The sequence below is a fragment of the Bos grunniens genome, chromosome 6, assembly GCF_055505025.1.
Source record: "Bos grunniens cultivar Pamir isolate PY7600 chromosome 6, Bosgru_T2T1.0, whole genome shotgun sequence".
In the NCBI taxonomy this organism is placed as follows: domain Eukaryota; kingdom Metazoa; phylum Chordata; class Mammalia; order Artiodactyla; family Bovidae; genus Bos; species Bos grunniens.
The window spans coordinates 58,729,321-58,743,961 of NC_141170.1; the positions used below are offsets into that span (position 1 = coordinate 58,729,321).

Below are 14,641 nucleotides of genomic sequence, written 5' to 3' on the forward strand. Positions count from 1 at the left end.
TGGCTGGGGAGAGGACAAAGGGAAAATTATGCATTTGTGCAGTATAAGCTGCACAGGGCAACTGAAATGGTAAGGGACTTTGCTTCTAGAAGGAATTAAAATACATTAATTCAGAGTGGCAACACTGGTTTGCTCATGCTGATCAGAAGTTATGATTAGTGGCTAAGTATAACTTTGATTAACAGAGAAAAGTGGCGTGGGGACAAATCAAAGTAGCTCGTATTTGTGTGAGAAATGTGTGTTAAAAGATCTTAGGTGGTTAAAATTATAAAACAGTATGTTGGACCAATTTGGTCCAACTCCCACTCTTTGAAAATAAGAAATTTTGCTTGAGGTAAGTAATTTAGCTGTTTTGTGGGAAGTTTCTTCAGCTTCTAAGATGATTCAGAGCTTGGAATTACTGACTTAGCCTTCTGACTATATCAGGAGTGTTTAAATATATTTTCCACTCAGTTAATAACTCATGAATTCGTTTAAATTTATCATCAGTGCACTCAGAAGTCATCAAAGTAGACTCTGAGCTGTGAACATTTGGCTGTCTCCTTCTGGTTAATCCTGACACATCTCACATGTCATAGTTTTCCAAAACTCTAAAAATGAGATTACTCCCTATTAAAATTGATCATTAGATTATTGTGTTCTTGAAGGTAAAATTTTAACTTGCTTAAATGATATAGTCTCCCCTCTTTTCCTCAAAAAATGTTTTATATGAGTGGAGAAGGTGGAATCTGTAGCCTCATAGACTAGTGATGCTCAAACCTGAACACATATCAGAATCAGCTGTAGATCTTTATGAATACAAAGAAAGTTGAATCCCTAGACTTCTCTGATGGTCCAGTGGTTAAGAATTCACCTGCCAGAGCAAGGGACATGTGTTTGATCCGTGGTCCAGGAAGATTCCACGTGCTGCAGAGCGACTTAGCCCACGTGGCACAACAGCTGAAACCTGCGTGCCTAGAGCCCACGCTCAGCAACAAAAGAAGCCACCACAGTGAGAGGGCTGCACGCCACTACTGCAGAGTAGCCTCCACTCACCACAACTAGAGAAAGCCCATGCAGCAACAAAGACCCAACACAACCAAAAAAAAAAGAAAGCTGAGTCCATCCTCAAAAGTCTCTGATACAGTAGGTCTGGGGTGGGACCTGAGATCTTACATTTCTAAAGAGTTCCCAAGTGAGGCTAACTTTAGCTACAGACCGCTCTTGGAAAACAGTGCTCTAGGCTGGAGAAAGAATTTGCTGAGAATAACGCTTGCAGTTTTGTAGCTTTAAGAGAAAGTGTTGGGGGTGGCAGGTTTAAATAATTAGTCTCTATAGTCACTGCTACTGCTGCTGCTAAGTCCCTTCAGTCGTGGCCGATTCTGTGCGACCCCATAGACGGCAGCCCACCAGGCTCCCCCGCCCCTGGGATTCTCCAGGCAAGAACACTGCAGTGGGTTGCCATTTCCTTCTCCAATGCATGAAAGTGAAAAGTGAAAGTGAAGTCACTCAGTTGTGTCCAACTCTTAGCGACCCCATGGACTGCGGCCCACCAGGCTCCTCCATCCATGGGATTTTCCAGGCAAGAGTTCTGGAGTTGGGTACCATTGCCTTCTCCTCCAGCTTTTTGTAAGGAACTCAATTTGGAATCTATGATTTTCCTTTCTTTAGGGGGAAAGATAAAAAGTAGAGGAGGATTTACTATTATGATAGTGAACCTTAAAATTTAGGGCCCCTTTCAAGGCTCTGGGGAGGGGGCTTAGGGATGAGTTCACATGGTGTTTATAAAACTTGCAAAAGGAAGATATTTTTGTATTCATTTTCTTAAAGATGTCCCCAGAAATTGTCTCAGCTTTAGGTCCCATAAAACCTGAATCAACTCTGATAATTAATTAATATAATTAACTAACAATGTATAAAAGGAACATAGTTTGTAACAAAGAGCAGGTTTTGAACCCGGGTCTCCCGCATTGCAGGCAGACGCTTTACCGTCTGAGCCACCAGGGAAGCCCTTTAAATAGGTTGCTGCTGCTGCTGCTAAGTCGCTTCAGTCGTGTCCGACTCTGTGCGACCCTATAGACGGCAGCCCACCAGGTTAGGCAATTTCTAAATGTGTCAGAAATAATGGTAAGTGGATAATCATCTCAGAGGACATGTGAACTTTGTGTGGAACTTACTTTAATTGAAGGAGTTAGATGGAACATTAAGTAGATGAAAATCCAGTTGGCCTTAGCTTGTGGACTGTCTAATCAGCTTGTATGTGCTATATTTTATTTATTGCATGTGTGCATGTTAGTCATATCCAACTCTTTGTGACCCCATGGACTGTAGCTTACCAGGCTTCTCGTCCATGGGATTTTTCAGGCAAGAATACTGGAATGGGTTGCCATTTCCTACTCCAGGGTATCTTCCCAACCCAGGGATGAACCCGCGTCTCCTGCATTGGGAGGCGGATTCTTTACCACTTACATGGGAAGTCCATATTTTATTACATTTTATTTATTTGTGATGAGAGCAGAAATTTTGGAGAAATCAGTTAGGTCCCAGTCTGGCTTCACCTCTTGTAAATAAATTCATCCATTCTTTTTGAGCCTGTTTTATCTGTAATGGAAGATGTTAATAATAATAGTTGTCTTAATAGGGATAATTGGATTCTGTAATGAAATGATAGATATGAACAGACATTTGTTTAGATCTGAAGATGTAAAATGCTGCACAAATGTTAGTGACCAGTAGCTGTACAGTGCATCAAACCCAGGCCTCCCGCGTTGCAGGCAGATGCTTTATGTCAGCTTTACCGTCTGAGCCATCAGGGAAGCCCGATGCTACACCAGCAGTACACTAATGAGTGAAGTCGCTTAGTCGTGTCCGACTCTTTGCAAGCCCATGGGCTGTAGCCTAACTAGGTTCCTCCGTCCATGGGGTTTTCCAGGCAAGAATACTGGAGTGGGGTGCCATTTCCTTCTCCAGGAGATCTTCCTGACCCAGGGATTGAACCCAGGTCTCCCGCATTGTAGGCAGACGCTTTACCGTCTGAGCCACCAGGACTAAACGGCCATTCTGCTGGATCAAGATTCGGCAAACTTTTTCTATAAAAGGCCGGACTATAAATACGTTAGGTTGTATGGATCATTCTGTCTCTGTCTCAACTACTTAACTCTGCCCCTGTTAGGCAGAAATAACTATAGAGAAGATATAAATGAATGGGTGTGGCTATGTTCCAATAAAGCTTTATTTTTTATTTGTAAAAACAAGGGCAGCTATGCTAGATGATGTACCAAAATTGACCCAAAATGCCACAGTTCTTCCCAATTAGGAACTTCCAGTTGAGCAGAAGGTAAAACAAATAAGAGCGATTATAAGTGATGTTTTTATTTGAACTCAATTTTGGAAGATCGAAATGCTGGCACATTTTATCTGCTTTACTTTCCATAGTTCCCTGATGTAGCTGATATCTCTTTGAGGGGTGAGCAAAGTGGGGTGAAGGAAGGAGTCAAGGTTAAGAAGTTAGGGGTCAGAATGCCACCTTCTTCCTCATTCTGCTTCCTGGCTCTGGAAGTGGTAATAATAGGGTGAGCTCCTGTTTGATCCCTTCTCTGGGATTCAGACTCAACAGCAAGTGCCTAAGCATAGAGGTTTTTAACCACCAAGAAATTAGATTGTTCTGTTTTTTAATCTCTTAATTATTTTTAAAGATCATTGAGATGCACAGATCTGTGAACTTTGGAAAACCGAAATAAAGGAATTTTCAGTTCAGTTCAGTCGCTCCTTCTCTAAAGAAAACATATAAATGCCCAGCAAGTGCATGAAAAGATGTTCAACATTACTAATCATCAGGGAAATACAAATCAAAACCACAATGAGATATCACTTCATACCTGTCAGAGTGGCTGTTATCAAAAAGACAACAAATAACAAGTGTTGGCGACAATGTGGAGAAAAGGGAACCATTGTGCACTGTTGCTGAGGATGTAAGCTGATGTGGCAGCTATGGAAAACAGTATGGAGATTGCTAAAGAAATTAAAAATAGGACTAACCTATGATTTAGCAGTTCCATTCCTGGGTATTTATCTGAAGAAAACAAAAACACTAGTCAGAAGAGATACAGGCCCTCCTGTGTTTATTGCAGCATTGTTTACAATAGTCAAGATATGAAAGCAACATAAGTATCCGTAGATGCATGGATTAATAAGATGTGTGCATATATGTGCATACAATGGAATATTAGTCATGAAAAAGAAATGAAATCTTGCCATTATATGACAACATGGATGTATGTAGAAGGTTTATGCTAAGTGAAATAAGTCAAAGACAAATACTGTATGATTTCACTTAAATGTGGAATCTAAAAAAATGAAACAAACATAACAAAACAGAAAGAGTTATAGATCAGATCAGATCAGTCGCTCAGTCGTGTCCGACTCTTTGCGACCCCATGAATCGCAGCACGCCAGGCCTCCCTGTCCATCACCAACTCCCGGAGTTCACTGAGACTCACGTCCATCCAGTCAGTGATGCCATCCAGCCATCTCATCCTCTGTCGTCCCCTTCTCCTCCTGCGCCCAATCCCTCCCAGCATCAGAGTCTTTTGAGTTATAGATACAGAGAGCAAACAAGTGGTTGCCAGAGGTAAGAGTTGGGTGGGAAAGAAGTAGGTGCAGGAGATTAAGAGGTACAAATTTCCAGTTGCAAAATAAATGAATCAGGGGTATGAAATGTACTGTGTGGGGATAATTGGTCAATAACTATGTAATATCTTTGTATGGTGACATAGTATAACTAGACTTATCCTGGTGATCATTTTGAAATACATGGAAATATCCAATCGCCTATGTTGTGTAACAGGTACTAATGTAGTTTGAAGGGGCAATTATATTAATACTTCAGAAATAAACAGACTCAAAGAGATCAGAGGTGGGGGAGTGCGGAGAGGGGAATTAGATGAAGGCAGTCAAAAGGTACAAGCTCCCAGTTATAAGAATAATATGTCCTAGGAATGTGATGTATGGCATGATAACTATAATTAACATTGCTGTATGTTATGTATGACAGTTGTTAAGGGAGTAAATCCTAAGAATCATTAGCACAGGAAAAAAATTTTCTGTCTTTAATTTTGTATCTATATGAAATGATGGATATTCAGTAAACTTGTGGTGATCATTTCATGATGCATGTAAGTCAAATCACTATACTCTACACTTTAAACTTATATAGTGATATATGTCAATTATACCTCAATAAAACTGGAAGTAAAAATTTTTTAGAGAAAAGAGGTTGGGTCTTATAATAAAATTTATCCTCCTCCCCCAAAATTATGCTAAGTGAGAAAAGCAAGATTCACAGACTATATATGATATGATTCCATCTATACAATATTTTAAAAGACAAAACTGTAGAGATGTAAACCAGACCAGTGGTGGGCTCAAGGAGAAGGAAAATGTCATTTCTTTCAAGAACTTCTTTTGGCTTCCCTCCACCAGCCCCTAACCTCTTACCCCTGCCCCCATCTTCCCTGTCAAGGATTTAATATCAATTTAAGGTAGAGTTTATATTGCAAAACACAAACGTGATTTTTCTCTAGTTTTAATCATGGAAATTGCCAGAGAGCAGGCGTTCCCCTTGGCCCCTCCAGGGTCCCTGCTGAGTGAGCCTGAGGGCAGCCTGGCTGTGTCTTCACCCCGCTGTCAGCATCCCTGCATCGCCTTGCAGTTCTGTGTCCCAGAGGGCAAGCCAGAGCGGGGTTCAGAAGGGAGATAGTGAGCAGATGCCTTTGAAGAATTGAGTGTTGTGCTGGTTCTATTAGGATCCTGAATCATCAAGGTAACAATTTATGCGTAGCTCCCACCCCTAGCTGGGAACATGAGGACTGTTGGGTAAGGTCGGGGGAAGAGGGATAAGTCAAGTCTCTTTATAATCCACTGAGTGCCAGGAAGTTGCCCACTGTCTTCAATCTAGAGGGAGATTCTGTCTGCTGAATATTGCATGAAGAAAATGGGCTATGCTCCCTACCTAGGGCTTGGGAATGTCTTCCTCTTACAAAGATTTTTATTGTACACATTTATTATAAATAGCCTTTGCATTTTATAGAGCAGGACAAGAAGGTTCCAGGCCATTGAACATGATTTTTTTCCCCCAATATTTTCTTTCTGTGTATCTGATGTTTCATACAGCAGTGGAGGTTTTCTTTTACAAATGCACATTATAGTTTCTTCCAAGAGCAGCCATCAAGTACCCTGTCCTTTAAAATAAGTTGGGAAATATTACTCTTGGTTCGCCACTCTCTGGTTTTCATTGCCTGGGTTCATTGTAGATCTGAAGTTGCATTCTTTTTTGCTGTTTCTTTGTCATTGTGGCCTTGTTTGGCTCATTTATCTCTGGGTTCTTGCCACTCAAAGTGGAGTCTTTGGACTAGAGCATTAGAATCACCTGGGAGGGTTTTTTTTAGACATGCAGGCTCCACCCCAAACCTACTGAATCAGAATTGGCATTTTAACAGATCCTCAGAGATGCATTTGCACATTGAAGTTTGAAAGGCCTCAATCCTGCCCAAATCTCCCACCTGCTCTGTTGATAACCTTGTTAGGACCACGTGTGACCCTCAGATGTGCACCCCTGGTTCATTATCTTGATATCCGTACAGGTGTGAGTGTGGGTGCATGCACTTTGCTATGAACTTAATTTAGTCAGTGCTCAAAGACACAAAACCACACAGGCACAGTTGAGCTCCCAGGAGCTTGGAGTCTAGTGGGGGACAGAGTCTAGTGCTCTAGCACCGCGTTGCGGTGTCATCTGACTCCCTTCACCCACAGAGTTCCTGCCCGCTTCTCTGAAAACAGTTTCTCAGTGTATAGTCCACAGGCCACCCGCCTCCCAGTCCTTGGGGTTCTGTGAAAAGAGCACGGGGTCACTCCAGACCTTCCAGATCATGCCCTTGGAGTGAGCCCAGGTATCTTCATTTTAAAAATTATTATGCACATTATAATTTGAGGGCCACTGACACAGGTACAGCTTTGATATCCTCGATGATTACACATTTTGATAGGAAGGGATATTTATATATAATCTCAAATGTTCAAGGACTCATTCAGAGCTTTCCTCTCCTAAGTTCAGGGGGAGTTTCACATGGCCTCCAAACTCAAAGCTGCTTTTATCTTTGGGTGAGGCAACGTCAGGATCTTGTGGATAGTATTTAAAGATTGTTCAGATCATATGTTTATATTTTCTAGCAGCGTGTTTTCCAGGAGCAAATTAAAATCCTTTGCTCTATAATGAGTTAACAGTGTGAACATTGTTATGACAATCCCGTGACTTTCTTGTTTAATGTTTATACTCATCTAATCAAACAAATTGAAATTGGATTATGGCTGTTGCACATTATAGCAGTTATTATCCAGTTTAAATGCAGGTCTGAAGGAAATAAAGTTGATTTTTCTATGGTACTTGAAGACACTGTAGGTTATTGGTGTGCTGTTTGAATTTCCAATTAGGTTTGTACAGAGGAGAATAAGATTAGTGCTTGGACTTTTTTAAAACTTTCTTAATGTATTATGTAAATAAAGTGATATTTCATTCTAATTATGGAGGTAGATGACTTTAAAAAGTTTGGTGATCTGCTTTCATATTTTTATTTAAAGCATGTCAGATTTTAACATGGATAATAATTTTGAGGAACATTTTTATTTTTAGAAAGAAAAGAAAATAATAGAGTAGAACACCATAATAATACTCAGTTACTACAGTAACAGCTACCCTATTTTTCAGGGAATGAGCTGTAACATGTACCAGAATTTCACAGATAACTGAACCTATCTTTCAATAAACCAAACCCTTGTTTTTGAAAAGCTGCCTTTATTTTGCAAACACCTTTTGTATATCTGTTCAGTGTAAGCACCATGCCCAATGCTAGGGGCTCAGAGTCATCCAACACAGGTCCTTCACAACAAAGATGTGCCCGACCACTGACTGCTCTGAAAGCGGAGCTGTGGGCCAGAAAACACAGAAGCAAAAACGGCAAGCCCTGGAGAGTGGCGAAAGGCTTCAGGGAAGAGGTGACTTTGGGTCTGGACCTCAATTCAGAAGTAGGAGTTACATGGATATTTAAGTAGTAATACAATTTATTCCTTAAATCATAAAGGCATCACATGCTGATTATGTGCTTGTTTTAAAAGTACCCATAAAAAGATTAAGTTCTATCATTATTAAATGTATTATTAAGCACTTTGTGTCAGGAAATGTGCTTGCTTCTGAAAATACAATGGAGAACAGTCCACAAATCCGCTCTTAGGTTTGGTAGTCTGCTATAGTGAGTCACAGAACTCACTCACAGCTAAAAGCTACAGTTAAACTCAGCCAGGGAGAGAGGCGCACAGGACGAGTCCCGAAGAGGCCCACACGTGGAGCTTCCATGGCCTTCTCCCTGCAGAGTCATGGACAGCATAGCTTTCCCAGCGTTGATGTGTGACATTGTCCATGGAGCATTGCCAACTGGGGAAGTTCATCCAAGCCTTGGTGTCCTCAGTTTTTATGGGGGGGTGCCATCATGTGGGTGTGGTTGACCATACACGTGACTAAGCCAGAGGTGGAACCAATGCTCAGTGACCCAAAGCCCTGACCCTAAACCACATTGTTAGACTATCTAGTGTGACCCAAGACCCCTGGGAAAACAAAAACACTCATATCAGCTATGACATTCAGTTCAGTCGCTCAGTCACATCTGACTCTTTGAAACCCCATGGACTGCAGCACGCTAGGCTTCCCTGTCTATCACCAACTCCCAGAGCCTATTCAAACCCATGTCCATCGAGTTGGTGATGCCATCCAACCATCTCATCCTCTGTCATCCCCTTCTCCTCCCACTTTCAATCCTTTCCAGCATCAGGGTCTTTTCCAGTGGGTTGGTTCTTCACATCAGGTGGCCAAAGTATTGGAATTTCAGCTTCAGCATCAGTCCTCCCAATGAATATTCAGGACTGATTTCCCTTAGGATTGACTGGTTGGATCTCCTTGCAGTCCAAGGGACTCTCAAGCATCTTCTCCAACACCACAGTTCAAAAGTATCAGTTCTTCAGCGCTCAGCTTTCTTTGTAGTCCAACACTCATATCCATACATGACTACCGGCAAAACCATAGCTTTGACTAGATGGACCTTTGTCAGCAAAGTAATGTCTCTGCTTTTTAATATACTGTCCCGTGCTCTTAAAAATTACCTCCCAGAAGCCGAGGGCAAAGTCCAGACCTCTCTTTGGCCAAGGCTGAATTCTTTACTGTAGAGGAACAAAACCAGACGCTACTATAAGTTTACAGAACTCACAATAAAGTGAAGATCATAAAGTGAAGAAGGTGAAGACTGTGCAGGAAGAGTCTGGATGCTTAGAGTTGTGCGGTGGATGGTACTGTCAGTTAAGAGTTCACAAGGAAGTAGACAGAGGTCTGAAGGGTGAGAGGGATTTCAGTTTCAGTTCAGTCACTAAGTCGTGTCCAACTCTTTGTGACCCCATGGACTGCAGCACACCAGGCTTCCCTGTCCATCACCAACTCCCAGAGTTTACTCAAACTCATGTCCATTGAGTTGGTGATGCCATCCAACCATCTCATCCTCTGTCGTCCCCTTCTCCTCCCGCCTTCAATCTTTCCTAGCACCAGGATCTTTTCCAATGAGTCAGTTCTTTGCATCAGGTGGCCAAAGTATTGGAGATTCAGCTAAGCATCAGTCCTTCCAATGAATATTCAGAACTAATTTCCTTTAGGATGGACTGGTTGGATCTCCTTGCTGTCCAAGGGACTCTCAAGAGTCTTCTCCAACACCACAGTTCAAAAGCATCAATTCTTTGGTGCTTAGCTTTCTTATAGTCTAACTCTCATATAGCCAGGTGAGTAGTGCAGCAAAGAGCATTTCAAGAGGAAGGGGTGGTTGGTGCAAAAACCCTGAAGTGGGAAGTAGCTGAGCATGTTCCGGAAACTGGAAGAAGAGGAGACCAGAGCAGACAGGAGGAGGAAAGAATGTGGTTGCAGCACTGACTAGAGAGGAAGTAGGGACCAGATTCCAAGTAGCCTCAGAGACCCTGAAAATGATTATGGACCTTATTTCCAATCACTGGAAAGCCACTGTAAAGTTTAAAAGCAGGAGCATGGATGCTCAGATGTGTGACTTGTCTATTTAAAGGCTCAGGTGTGTGGCTGCCGTGAGAATGGCCAATTTGGTACAGAGTGAAAACAGGGGGACTCAAGACTATTGTGACCATCCCAACAGGAGGAATCAGCGGCTGGCACCAAGGGGTGGCCGTAAAGTAGGAGAGAGGAGGAGAGGTTGAGGCAGTAGTAGGAGGTAGAGATGGCAGGTCTTGGTAAGCAAGCAGACCCTTGGCTGTGACCCTGTGCTGTCACCGTTGGCACCTGGCAGTCCTGTCTGATTTGTGGCTTCCGTTTGGCAGTGAGCAGAGAAGCAGATAACCAGACTGACCAGCATTATGTGTACGGCAGGAAGGGCACCCTCTGACAGAGTAACAGGTGCAGTCCTGTGCAGTCGGTTCATGTTTCTAGACTTGGTGGTACCTGTTCTGACTGCTGAACCCCAAGACTCAAACCCACCCCCTCAACTTCTAAAATGGGCCATGTTCCAAACCGTTGTGTTTGCCAGAAGTTCATTGTAAACAGTTCTTTATAACTGAGGTATTACTGGTCATAGATTGAATACACCATGAATTAAATCATGTCCCCCTTGGGAGACAACTGCTAACCAGAAAAGCCTAGTATATGGTTGTCAGCGCAAAGCATGACACTTTTTAGGAAGAGCTTAATAAATGCTGAATGAGTGAGATGTTTACTCCTCTTTTAAAACAGGAACATTAAAGAGTTTCTAGTATATCTGTCGTGTGTTTTACTAAACCCAGACAAGCCCTTTCAGTTACGTACTCCCTTGATTTTCCATGTTTATTTTGTATTTTCTGTTCCCTATAAAAGGAGTGTATTGAACTTTGAATTTGGCAGAAACCATGGCTGATGTTCCCTGCCTGTTTCATTTTGTAATCGCTCAATCAGATAACTTATTCTTGCCCAGAAATAGAGAGAGGAAATACTTTAGGCACATATAGAACACACTCAGTAAAAGACCTTGGATTTTCCTTTCAAAACTAGGATTTTGGCCAGCAGCTGGCAAGCACTCTTATTTAAAATACTGTTATCTAGCCAAGGGGACACTTTTCTGCTTCCATATGTGTAGGGGGAGGGGAGCTCTCAGTTAAAGATGACAGTACTCGGGTACCTTGGAGAAGGAAATGGCAACCCACTCCAGTACTCTTGCCTGGAGAATTCCATGGACAGAGGAGCCTGGTGGGCTGCCGTCTATGGGGTCGCACAGAGTCGGACACAACTGAAGCAACCTTGCATGCATGCATGCATTGGAGAAGGCAATGGCAACCCACTCCAGTATTCTTGCCTGGAGAATCCCAGGGATAGACGAGCCTGGTGGGCTGCCGTCTATGGGGTCACACAGAGTCGGACATGACTGAAGCGACTTAGCAGCAGCAGCAGCATTGGGGTACCAGTGTCATCTTGGCTCTTAATCAGCAGTGAACAAACGGCATCTTAAGAGAGGCAGGAACAAAAGGTGCCTTAAGAGAGGCACCACGGGATGAGGACGATGTGGGAGGGTGAACCACTGTTAGTGCTTCGTGTAAATTGGCAGGGAATCTGTTTTTAAAAACAAACCAACCTACCTTTTCAGCTCAGTTCAAAACTTGCTGCCTGATGGATCGGTTGTTTCTGCTTAGTTGTGCTATTGCAGAGGCTTTCTGACTGTGGGTTCATTATGGCCCCTCTCCCTGGCATCTATCAGGCAGATCTATGAAAAAATCGGAAACCCAGGCCCGGGATGTCAACTCTCCAAAGAGGTGGGATTAGGAGGAATTTTCCGAGTCCTGGAAGTCCCAAAAGAGAAACATCCAGCATAGAATGGGGCTATGTTGGCTGGGGGACTCCGCCTCTCTCTGGGGACTGACGCCGGAGGCTGAGAGCACCTGGCTGGAGGCACCTGCCAGCGGGGTGCGGGGTGGGCGGGGGCGACGGCCCACGTGCCTGCCGAGGAGCCAATGGGTGGCGGCGGCGGGCGGGCCGGGCTCTGGGAGGCGCGGACCGCTCTCGCTTCAACTTGAGACAGAAGGAATCGCGCCGCTGCAGGTTTCAGTGACCGCCCCAGGGTGGCTGGTGCCCGCAGCCTGGTCTTGTCCCCTGCATTGGGGGCAGCATCCTCGCCCAGTCCCAGGGCCGCCCCGGAGGCCAAGGTGAGGGATGTGAGCACGGGGCGGCGTGCCTTTGTCTGCAGGTAACCGGCGGGGTGGGCGCCGAGCTTGCGGAGACCCGACCCGCGGGACAAAGGCTGCATGCTCCCATCCCTAGAGTCAGTGCTTAGCGAGGTCGAGGGCGGCCGGGAGGGGTGAGGAGGTGTCTCTCTGTCTTGCTGGAGGGAAGGATGAGAATTGTATGAAATGAGGGGAAGGTGGAGGAGTCTTTTGATGCAGTTTACGAGCGTGGCAGGAAGCTGTTCAGGGGCGGGCTGTTGAGATGATCTGCTTTGGGGCTTTCTGTTGTGCCCAGTGTTATGACTGAATAAATGAGTGCATTCATCTCGCATGACCTCTGAATCCACGTTTATGTACTCTTGTTTGTATTAGGAGTGAAAAATACTCAGGATCTTGGTGGTCCGATTTTTGAATTGAAAGCAGTATCTTTGGGTGTAGAAAGACTATGCAGTTTCAAATAATTTTAGTTGTGTGACTTACAATATTGTTGGACTTCCGTGTGGGAAAATGTCTCAAATTCCCAAAATGTGGAAAGACAGCCAGCTTATCACGTGCTTGTTTTGGCACTGAAAAGAAGTAGATTTTTGTTTGTTTAAGAAAAATGTGATTTAAATGTTGCACACAACACTTAATTGGATTCTCAGGGAATCTGTGTCTTTTCTATCTGTTATCTATTTCCCTGTACCAATATTGGATCCAGGCACGCCTATTGATTCCCCAATTAATGTGTTAGCTGTGAATCTTCATTACTACTTTGGATGGGAGATGGCCGGGGAGAAGGCAATCCCATTAGTCTTTTTCTTTCTATAACTGCAGCTGCAGCCTAGCTTTGACTAGCGTCAAGAATGGTGGGTTCCGCCTGCCTTCCTCATGTTATTCTCTTTCTGGTTTTCTCAGGTCATGGAGCAGTCAGCTCCTCCTTCAGCCTTACCCTGACACAAAAGCAGTTTGTAAGTTTTCACCCTAAAGTTCCCAATCTTTGTTACTGCCTTTGAGTTGTTATTTGCTTTATGAAGCCTTTCAGGACAAAAGTGTCCTGAGGCCTTTCACAAGAAGTTAGACACACAGTGCACTATGAGGGGAACAGCCCTAAATCTCTATTTGTAAATTTCGTCTGTAATTTTTCTAAGTTATCAGTGGCTGTGTTGTCCAAAGTGAGATGTGTGTAACAAGCTTAATAGGGGAAAGACTTTCTACAAGGGATCAGCCATTATCGTTGTAGAAGATGCTATTGGACTTGGCTCAGAGTGACGGCATGGGCTTTGGGCTGGTTTGGTCAGGAACCCCATCTTTCTGACAGCTGCTGTTTCATTTATGAGTTTTTCTGTCATTCTAGCAAGCCCTGGCTTTTGAACAACGGGGACAGTTATTTAACAAGTATTTATCAAACACTTGCTGTGTGCTTCGCTTTGGCACTAATGGTGAAATGGTAAATGCATCAAGCACCTTCTTGCTTTTTTGGAGCTCGTACTGTGCCAGCATAGGGCCCATTTCGGGCTTCTGAATTGGAGCATCCCTGGGAGGCATTGTGGACGGATTGACCCTGATGTGAACCAAGAAGATGTTGCTGCTGGCTGCTGCCCTGGAGGTTAGCTGAGCCCAGGATGTAGATATGCACAGGTGGGACCAAAGTCACCTCTGCTCCAAGGGTGAAGGTATTAATCATACAGTGGGTCGTAGGCTCTGGAATCTGTCTTCTTGAACCTGTTTGCCATGATCCTGGATATCTTTCAGAGGAGCCTGGGACTGCAAGGTGGGCCAGAGCTGAGTTCTCAAAGAGTTTAAACAGTGGCATTGTTTAAGATGTGGTAATTCCAGTCTGTTTCAAAAACTACTGTTCGTGCAGTCTCCTAGTCTCACCTCAACAGCTTTCATCTTGAACAGCTCCTTGGGGAAATGAATTTCCTTCTGTACCACTGACTGAGCAAAGCTTTCTATCTGTCCCCAGCCTCCCAGGTGTTGAGGTGACTCCTAAGCTTAGAGACCTAGAGCGTGGTTGGAAAACACCTGTCAAGCTCACTCTACTTTTTGTAGATTTGCCATAGTGTTTCCTGATAATATGTACTTTCTTACTTGTCTGTCTTTTCACCTTTTCCACAAATCCCTAGGATCATGTGAAAACATACTAAATAGTTGTATAACTTGTTCTTTTCAAGTGCCTGTTTTAAACACAAATATTTTTTAGAAAGTCTTAGCCCTTTGGATTTCTCTGCCCTTAACATAGTGCCTAGGATAGGATGCGCTCCATAAATAATTGAATTGTTTTTTAAGATTTAACTATGATCATCACATGTACTTGATAGATATAAATAAGATCTATAGATTAATTTGCCCTTCAACAGATGTGGAACGTCTGTATGCCAGG

At 43.5% G+C, this 14,641-nt stretch overlaps 1 protein-coding gene across 31 annotated transcripts in view; it reads left to right on the forward strand.

The window, feature by feature from the left end:
• Positions 1-14,641, forward strand: part of APBB2 (amyloid beta precursor protein binding family B member 2) — a 381,591-nt gene that overhangs the window by 331,020 nt on the left and 35,930 nt on the right. Inside the window, exon 1 of one of the 31 annotated variants that reach the window (XM_086406016.1) lies at positions 12,106-12,258. The exons of the other annotated variants lie outside the window; for them this stretch is intronic. The gene's annotated coding sequence lies outside the window, so the exon portion shown is untranslated. Of the gene's footprint in view, positions 1-12,105; positions 12,259-14,641 lie in introns of those variants that run through there. 31 annotated transcript variants of the gene reach the window in all.